Source organism: Photinus pyralis, unplaced genomic scaffold, assembly GCF_008802855.1.
Source record: "Photinus pyralis isolate 1611_PpyrPB1 unplaced genomic scaffold, Ppyr1.3 Ppyr1.4_LG2, whole genome shotgun sequence".
Taxonomy (NCBI): domain Eukaryota; kingdom Metazoa; phylum Arthropoda; class Insecta; order Coleoptera; family Lampyridae; genus Photinus; species Photinus pyralis.
The window spans coordinates 25,553,018-25,562,065 of NW_022170403.1; the positions used below are offsets into that span (position 1 = coordinate 25,553,018).

A 9,048-nucleotide genomic window follows, 5' to 3' on the forward strand; every position below is an offset into this window, starting at 1 on the left:
CGTTTTAAAGGGAACATCATAACCACCCGCTGAACTGAGTACACTCTCAAAGTACACCACCACTCCAAATCGTTGTACCCCTATCTTTGGGTACAAATAGGTAACCAGGTATACCTACTCACTTTGTCATTACTGATTTGAGATGACAACCAGGTTTCGGTCACTCCAACAATATCGTACTCTGCCGATAAAATATGTTGCTTGAGATCCGAAAAGTGAGCTAAAATAGATCGTGAATTTGAATGGCATCGGTGATAATGAAGTTAGTGAACGTCTTTAAAGTCATTGATTGAGCGAATAACAAAGACTTTCGTATTATCACTTTTGCGCATAAGAAGTTTACCATCACGGGTCCAAAGATATTTAATGTTATCATGTTTTGCAAAGAATCGGGCTTTACCAAATAACACTTTGTTCTCGCCAGTAAAAGACTCGTTAATATAGATTAAACGGTTAGGATTAACGTTGGGGACGCCCGCAAACAGTATTTCACCCAAATCTTGTGCACAGTCAGCACAGTAACGTGTCTTTTTATTAACGATCCTCGAGATCGTTTATAATTTTGTATTGCTGCCTGTCTGTCTGTCTGTCTGTTCGTGTGTATGATAACTTTGCGTAGAAACGTCCGACCGCTTTGCAAATTGATACACATGTTCTTCGGGATATATGAAAGGTCGCTATTGTTTTTCGGCTACATAAACTAACGGGCCAAAAAGTTACCGCCCAAAAACTGCCCAAACCTCCAAAAATAGTTTCTCTTATAACTCTTGTTACAAAGAACATATGAATGTCCGGTTTTCTGTAGTAGGTACATATTTCTTAAACTTACTTCTCATTTTGAGATTACTCTAATATCAAAGAATACCCCAACCAGGTGTTCGCCACTGTCAAACGCCCTTAGAATTCTGTCAGTAAGTCTGACAAGATGGTCAGTCGTTGACCGTCCCCTCCGAAAACCAGTTTGATAAGGTACGTACACATTGTAGTTTTCAAGAAGTGTTTGCAACCGCACATTAACCATTTTCTCAAGCAGTTTGCCCAAGTAAGATGTCAAACTAATAGGGCGATAACTCTGTGCCAGTAGCGGATCTTTTCCTGGTTTCGGTATAGGGACGATGACTGCCTGTTTCCATTCTGAGGGGTAAGTATGTTCATCCCAGCAATTATTAAAGAAATTTAATATTCTTTGTTGCATTTCAGAGGTACAGTGACGAAGCATCTGGTTATGGATACCATCATGGCCTGGTGAGCATGACTTGGTACTACGGAGTGCAGTCTCCAATTCTTCCCGAGTAAAAGGTGAGTTGTAATCTAAATTTTCTTCTGTGTTAAAATTGATATACGCAGATTCTTTTTCAGGTTTAGTGTCCAAAAAGGTGGGAGGATAGTTAGAGGAGCTACTAACCTTGTAGAATTGATCAGCAATAATGTTACTTATTTCTTGCAGATCATTTATAATATTGCCCTCAGCGTTTCGCAGAAACGTCGGGTAAATGAAACTGATTTTACCAGATATAGCTCCCACTTTCCTCCACACTTCACTACTGGTAGTTTCCGGTGTCATTGTGGACACATATCTACTGTTGCCATGAGTTTCTCTGTGCCTCCAGTATTGCTCGGCGATACTGTGATCTTTGTTTCTTAAATTCTATAAGATTATCCAATGGAAATTTTGTATGTAGGCACCTCGAATAAAAGTAAAACTAATGCCGAATCAAGCAATTTGTTATGTGCATGCGCAGTCGGTTTTTTTAAATTTGTTAAGATATTTCAATGAAATGTTGTATGTAGGCACCACTAACTGATACCGATCAAAACATTTTTTTGCGCATGCGCAGTCGTTTTTTTATTTGCTAAGATATGTAGATGAAATTTTGTATGTAGGCACCTCGAATAAAAGTAAAACTAGTGCCGAATCAAAAAAAATTGTTATGCGCATGCAAACTAATGCCGATTCAAAAGTTCGTTTTAGAAGCCATGCTGATCTGGTGGGGCAGAATCAACTCCTTAAGGTGTATTGTAAAAATTATGTACATATGTGTGAAGATTTCGAGGATCGTTCGGTATTCTGTTGCAGTGGATTTTTTTTCTACATTTCATAAACTCGTGTTTATCTAGTTTACTAATAAACCTTAAAATTATTGTAAAAGGTTGGGAAGGCTTGTTAGGATTTATTGCTAACGGAAAGAGAATTTTTACAAGCCATGTTCGCTTTGTTTTATTTATCTATATTAATAAAGACTTTCTTGTTTGTGACAGCTAAAATATTACGTTACTGGGTTACTGCCACAAACTTACCAATCATGATTTTAACTTTACTAAAACCATAAGTGTACGTTACCTTAACAGCATGCATCCTGCGAATGTATTCAGCGCAGTGCTAGCCTTATTGTTAAATTTTGATCACGTGGTTATAAATATATTCATTGACTCTGTCTGTATTTCACAGCATACATATACCAACAAACTAAAGTATATATTTTGATCCCGAGGGAGCATTTTGTTGTGAAAAACGAAACGCCTGAGGGATGGTACACCTTGGAATTGTGGTATATAGGCTTGTTTCACGCAAACAGTTACCTAACAGTATTCAGACTCCCATTAATAATTTAAATCTGAAAATGTATACAAACATAACTTTTCATGATCTATCGAAGGAAAATATGATTTTTTCACTTTTGGTTTTATCGGATATGGATAACTTTCTTATTTTAAATAGAACACCCTATATTTTATTGCATTTTCCAAATCTACATGAAAATCTACGTTGTTTGATACCACATTCCAACATCAAAGGTTTTCAAGTTATTCAAGATTTTTCAAAATTTTACGTTTCACTGCTTTTATTTTAGCGCCATGTACCTATGGCGTTGACTTGAATTTCAAATAGTCTTCCAAGATCAACGACATGATGCTACATGCGAATGATTTAAATTTTCAGCGCTCTTCTACACGGTGTTTTAAAATTAATGGTCATATTCACTTCGAACCTTAAGAAGTTAATTTTTTCAAATGAAACCTGCTTTTTTTGCACTTTCAAATGTCGAAAAATATTACATTCCCCATACCTATCGGTTATGGTTTTAGTTTTATTTAAGATTTTCCAAAATTGTGGCCGTTATATGCATACTTTTCTTAGGAGGCCTTGAAATAAACGCGTTAGTAAATGTAGAATGTAGAAAATCTTAAATGAAACAAAAACCATAACAGATAGGAATAGGGAATGTAATGATTGATCAACGTATAGGATTTTTTACCACACATGTGAAAATGTAAAAAAATAGAGCAGGTTTCATTTGAAAAAATCAACTTTTTAAGGTTTGAAGTTATTAAACTTGATCGTCAATTTTAAAACACCCTGCAGAAGGGCGATCAAAATTTAAATCATTTGCATGTAGCATCACGTCAGTATTGTTTATTTTGGAAGACTTTTTGAAATTCAAGTCCACGGAGCCAAAGCTACAGGGAAATAAAGAAAAGCAGTCAAACGTCAAAAATTTGGAAAATCTTAAATAACTTGAAAACCTTTATCGCTAAGCGTAGGAAAATTGGGTATCAAACGACGTAGACTTTCATGTAGATTTCGAAAATGCAATAAAATATAGGGTATTTTATTTAAAATAAGAAAGTTGCTAACCACATCCGGTAAAACTAGAAGTGAAACGATCATGATAATATTTTCTTCATCAAAAACTATGTTGGTATGCAAATTTTCAGATTTAAATTATTAATTGATGTCTAATAATATTTTTGGGTAACGGTTTGCGCGAAACAGCCTATATATGTGCTACTTTTTGTACTATAGTTAAAATGTTAAAAGTGCACATTGGGAAAAAAAATGATTTGTGTAATTGATCAAGATACTATTTTACGTCACATTATTAAAAAAAATTGCTTCTGAAAAAATGCATAAGGTAATGTGAAAGTACCGAAGACTATAAGCTTAAACTTACCTTATACAATTTCAGTTCATCTAAAATACCTACCTATACTAATATAACATGGAGAAGGCCTTTCATGTTTTAACTTTATTTTTAACTTTATTACAGAAATAAATGTGTCACAAAATCAGTGTGAATTTTATAGATCTACGTTTATACATTATTCACAACATAATAGACTTGAATCATTTTATTTAACACATACACTAAATATATACATAATTTTACATAATGCTTCTAATAAGCTACGGATTACGCACATGACTTCCCATATTAGGTTAGGTTACCAGTGAGTGATGGACAATGATATTTGCCTTTACACGGCATCATTTGTAGGTGAACATCAAAGAAAAAATGTACGAACTGAAAAGAAAATTATCACGCTAAAATGATTTTGTATCTGAAGTTAACAGGTTGAAATTATGTAAATTTATTGCGAATCCTACTTTCGCTGGCGCGTGCGAACTCTGGAGGTCCAAACTATTTGTAAATAAGAAATTTTGACACTATAATGGAGGAAGATCTTGTGCTTATACCGACTTTATTTTGAACTCAATGCAAGCAAAATAATTTCAATCCTTTAAATCATATTTGGTATACAGTCTTGTATAAATGTTTAATAATAATATTTAGCATATATTTGATCACCGCAATTACAACGGTACTTTTCATCTGTAATTTGTCACGAAAATGTTAGGCCACGGAAAAGCAAATCTGGGAATGTTTGAATACTAAAAATGGACGGATGAGAACAAACATTATCAGTGCCAAGTGCTCATACATAATATAAAAAAATGGTATTGTCAGGAAAAGTCCAATTTAAATAACCATGCGCCGCCCATCTAAGAAAAACGTTTCTCCCTTATAAGTTTTTCGTCTATTTTTGATGGATTTTCACTTTCAACTTTTTGAATCGAGTCAAGTGCTAAAAGCCTTATTAAATTTTTCTGAATGTCGCAGATATATAAAGGAAATAAAAACGCCAATTGACTGCATTTAACTTCGAAATCCTATTTCGTATTTCTCCGATTTAATCTTGTTACCTACATTGTGATAATTGAGTAAATAATCTCCGTATGCCGGTTTGTACTCAAAATCGAAATGGACGGAACATTTATTGTAAATCAACGTAGCATTCAAACGGCTTTATTGAATTTTAATCTTAAATACGAATAAGAAATGGAACAGCTGCTGTTTCGTGTCCATGTGATCATCTGCTTTATTGATTGAATAAAAGAATTTTATTACGTAATTGTTATTTTGATGTGATTTAATTGTTACGCGATTAAAATAAACGATGTTATATTTGACCCAATTATTTCAAGACTAATTTTACAATGTCCAACGTTTAGCACATTTATACAATGTTGGGGTGACGTCAATCTGTACTGTCATGTCATACAATAGCTATATATTGAAAGGATTTTCGTTTAATGTGTGCCCAGAATCGTCGAGAGCAATTAGCTCCACGATTTTACTTTACAGCAGCACACACACATTCCCTAAAATTGAAGTATTCTATTTCATTTACCGTGTTTTAACCAAATTCAATTATTATGTTTACATTCAGTTTGTTCGCGTTCAGATAATTACCGAGTTAAAACCGATTATTGTTTGCGTAGCTACGCATACCACTAACTTAGCGGGGTGCGCAATGAATGCTAATACATAGTTACTACTTGAGCAGCAATGAAGCACAACTAGAAACTTTTGAAATCGCTTCGTTTGTAAATAAGTACTTGCAACTAACACTGAAATGGCACATACATTGAATATCTCATATATAGAACACTGAACAAATATGAAATTGGACTTATGTTTGCGTACTTAGCAATTATAAGGTATCTTATATATATTTCTATTACTTTCACAATTGGTGACTAAAATGGGGTCTATTGTTATTGAGCGAAAATATATTTCAAAGATTTGAATAGGTTCATTTACTTATATGATATCACGGTAAAATAAGAAAGCCGGGACAAAACATCTTTCTTTTGTGTGGATGGGTTTTCAAACACGTAAAAAATATACCTATACTTAGAAACAGTGCCGAAAGTGGATAAATTGGTACGCATTACGATAAATGATACTTGCACATTATATTTATTTGTAAGTTTAGTTTTTGCAGTGATCAAATATAATAGTAAGATGGCCGCAGTTACTGTATTCCTTTTCAGCCCCATCTGAGTGGTTGACCCATAGGTCTAAGCATCGCACGTGTTTCTGCACTCACGAAATCCAAATCCGACAAGGAAGATATCGGAGCGGGACCTTTGCTGGCTTGCCTAATAGACGTTCGCTGCTTACCCATCTCGTTGAAGGGTCTTAGACGCGCCAAAAGCGAAAAAGCCCTTTTGTCTTCGGTTTTTTCTGAATCGTTCTGATCGAAGCTCTGTTCTGTAACAAATAAGTGGGATTAGTTTTTGTTATTTATGTTGGAATCGTTTTGGAGTGCCTATGTCCATTTAGCTTAGCTAATTCTAATTCTAAACCGTCAGCTTTATAACAACTTGAAGGGTACCTAATAAAATAATTATTATTCTGTGTGTCAAAGGCTTTCGATTGTGTCTTAATATTTTGATAGACAAGCTGCAACTATACCGAATTAGGGGACTTGTGGGAGGACCATTGTCATCATACCTTAATAATCGTAGACAATTTGTTATGATCGACGGTGCTAAATCTGAGTTAAATTATACGAAGCACCGAGTTCCGTAAGACTCTATCTTAGGACCATTATTCTTTATTGTTTATATTAACAATTCCTTTAAATTTGTGCATCACTTCATCTCCATAAAAAATCTGAATTTATGACAAGAAGCATCTACTTGGTTCGTCTACAATAATTTAAAACTTACTAAAGACAAAACGCATATTATTACTTTTTCAACTAAGCTCATCACAGGAAAATGTGCTAATGTGTTAGGAATTTACGTAGACGATAGGTTGAGTTGGAGCAGTCATATGGACCATGTTGTACAGAAATGGTCACAGTCACTATTAAGGAATCTTAAACGATCAATCAGCGCAGAGACGTTAAGAGCGCGCTGCCGGAGTGGTGGGGATCAGCGTAGAAAACACACTTAAAACATGCCTTTAGATTTTTGTACAATTTTTAAAAACCGTTTGTGGTATCAGCCCAATTTTTTTTTTATATTAATCAGCAAGGACCAGCGCAGGAGGTAACGAATTTTCATCGATCTACATTGGCTATAAATAGGTTAATTACATTTTTGAAAATGGGCAATTTTAATTTTTTATGGAATCAAATCTCCATGAATTTTCGTCATTGCCTTCTTGGGGTCATTACAAAGACAACACATAAGTTTCAAGTGATTTTATGGTCAATTAAAGGAAATTTGTACGAAAATTCTTCATTATAAAGTGACCCTAGTGGTGTTTCCCACCATATTTAGATCGAAAGCGAAACGTAAGTGCAGTGGTTCGCCTCTAGATGGCGGAGAAACATGGCGGGTTCTCATTTGAATTTAAATACATGACCACGGTAGTGAATATACCGCTCTCGTTCGTTCATAATCATAAGGCAAAAAGAACCCGCGAGCGCGACGCTGTAGGTCAGGGTAAGGCCCGATGCGGTGGACATCCGGCCTAAATGTAAAGATTTCGGGATCGTTTCCGTTTTTTCAGAACCGTTAATTCAGTAGCAGGAAGAGACGAACGGAGCAGTTTCTTACAGGGGGGAATGTTAAAAATTTTCCAACTTTCGAAATTCAAATGCTAAAGAAACGCTACAACACGCAAAATTCAAGACTGAGACTGGGTCAAAATGGCATGGCTTTACTACCAATGATCACAGATTTATTATTCTGTGCTATGATGTAGGAAGTCGACATTGCTGCTTAATCCTTCATTCATTTCTCAACGAGATAGGTATGCATTCAATGCGAAATCTAATAGTTCGCAATGAGAGCAATTAAATATGATATGACATCCCACTGCTCGCGATATTATGAAAATAAACTTTTTATGTTCCACAATTTACTTAGTTATTTAGTATGGTATTTCCCAGTCCCAAGTCGGTTCCATATTATACCAAATACGATATGTGAGGGGGTGTCTTACGGTTCGCCCCTGTCAATAGGGATGGTGGGCGTCCCGAAAAAACAAACGCCATATTTCTTTCTAAAGTATTTTAAATCGGCGATCGGTAGACCAATTTTTTTTGTGTCTGAAATGACATTAACTTTTTGAAACAAAAATTTCATCTTTGTAGAAATAAGTTCAATTGAATAGGTAATTTTTTATGCATCTTGCGTGGGTGGTAGACTTTGTGTTTACTCGTACTATCAAAATGGCAGAATATCAACTTTATAGAAATGAGTGCATAAAAAATGTCGCTGCCTCCTGGACTAAAAGTAGACAGTCAAAGAAATCGCATCACAATCAACACCCACATCACATAAGGTCGAAGCTTGTGAATAACACCAACACAATATGACAATACACAGTAGCCCTTTGTTCTAAAAATAACTGTGCTTTAGGATTTCGCAGGTTTATGGTACACATAGCTTAGCAAATTGTTTCTTGGCGTGCAATTTTTATTTCGTGCTTTTTTCCTTTAAAAATAGTTCATTTTAGAAGTAGGGATGTAATTACAAACCAGTGTAAAGTCTACTATTGAAAAGAATATATCGAATCCATTTTTCATCCAATTAATTATAACTTGTGTACCTACATAAATCAATATTTTATGCTAGATATTATTTAGTAATCTACTCCAAAATTTTTAGATGCTTTTAGCATAAGTAGGTATCTACCATATTTTGAAAAACGCTTGCACTTCCTCTTGTTATAGTGCGCTCAATTATAGTTTATAGCATTTTTAAAGGTGGTCTAACGATTTCTTCAAATTTTTTGGCATATTTTGCGTTATGTTCTATAAATTTTTTTCACCTAAATCATAAAACACAAATTCAGAATGAGAATCCCGATTTTAAAGTCCTGCGTGACGTCATGCACCAACTAGCATAATCTTGTTTTCTTTATTTATATCCTGACTACAAAAGTACGTGCTTGTTGTAAATATAGCGAAAGTCTCCGAAAGTTTCCGAAGGACGCGGCGAATTTTCGAGATAAAAACAAGATA

General features: G+C 34.7%; 1 long non-coding RNA gene across 1 annotated transcript; it reads left to right on the forward strand.

Moving 5' to 3' along the window:
- Positions 1-862: 862 nt before the first annotated feature.
- On the forward strand, positions 863-1,510 carry LOC116165101. Its single transcript, XR_004144074.1, has 3 exons — positions 863-1,141; positions 1,201-1,299; positions 1,360-1,510. It is a non-coding gene; the product is annotated as an uncharacterized LOC116165101 (long non-coding RNA).
- The last annotated feature ends 7,538 nt before the right edge of the window (positions 1,511-9,048 follow it).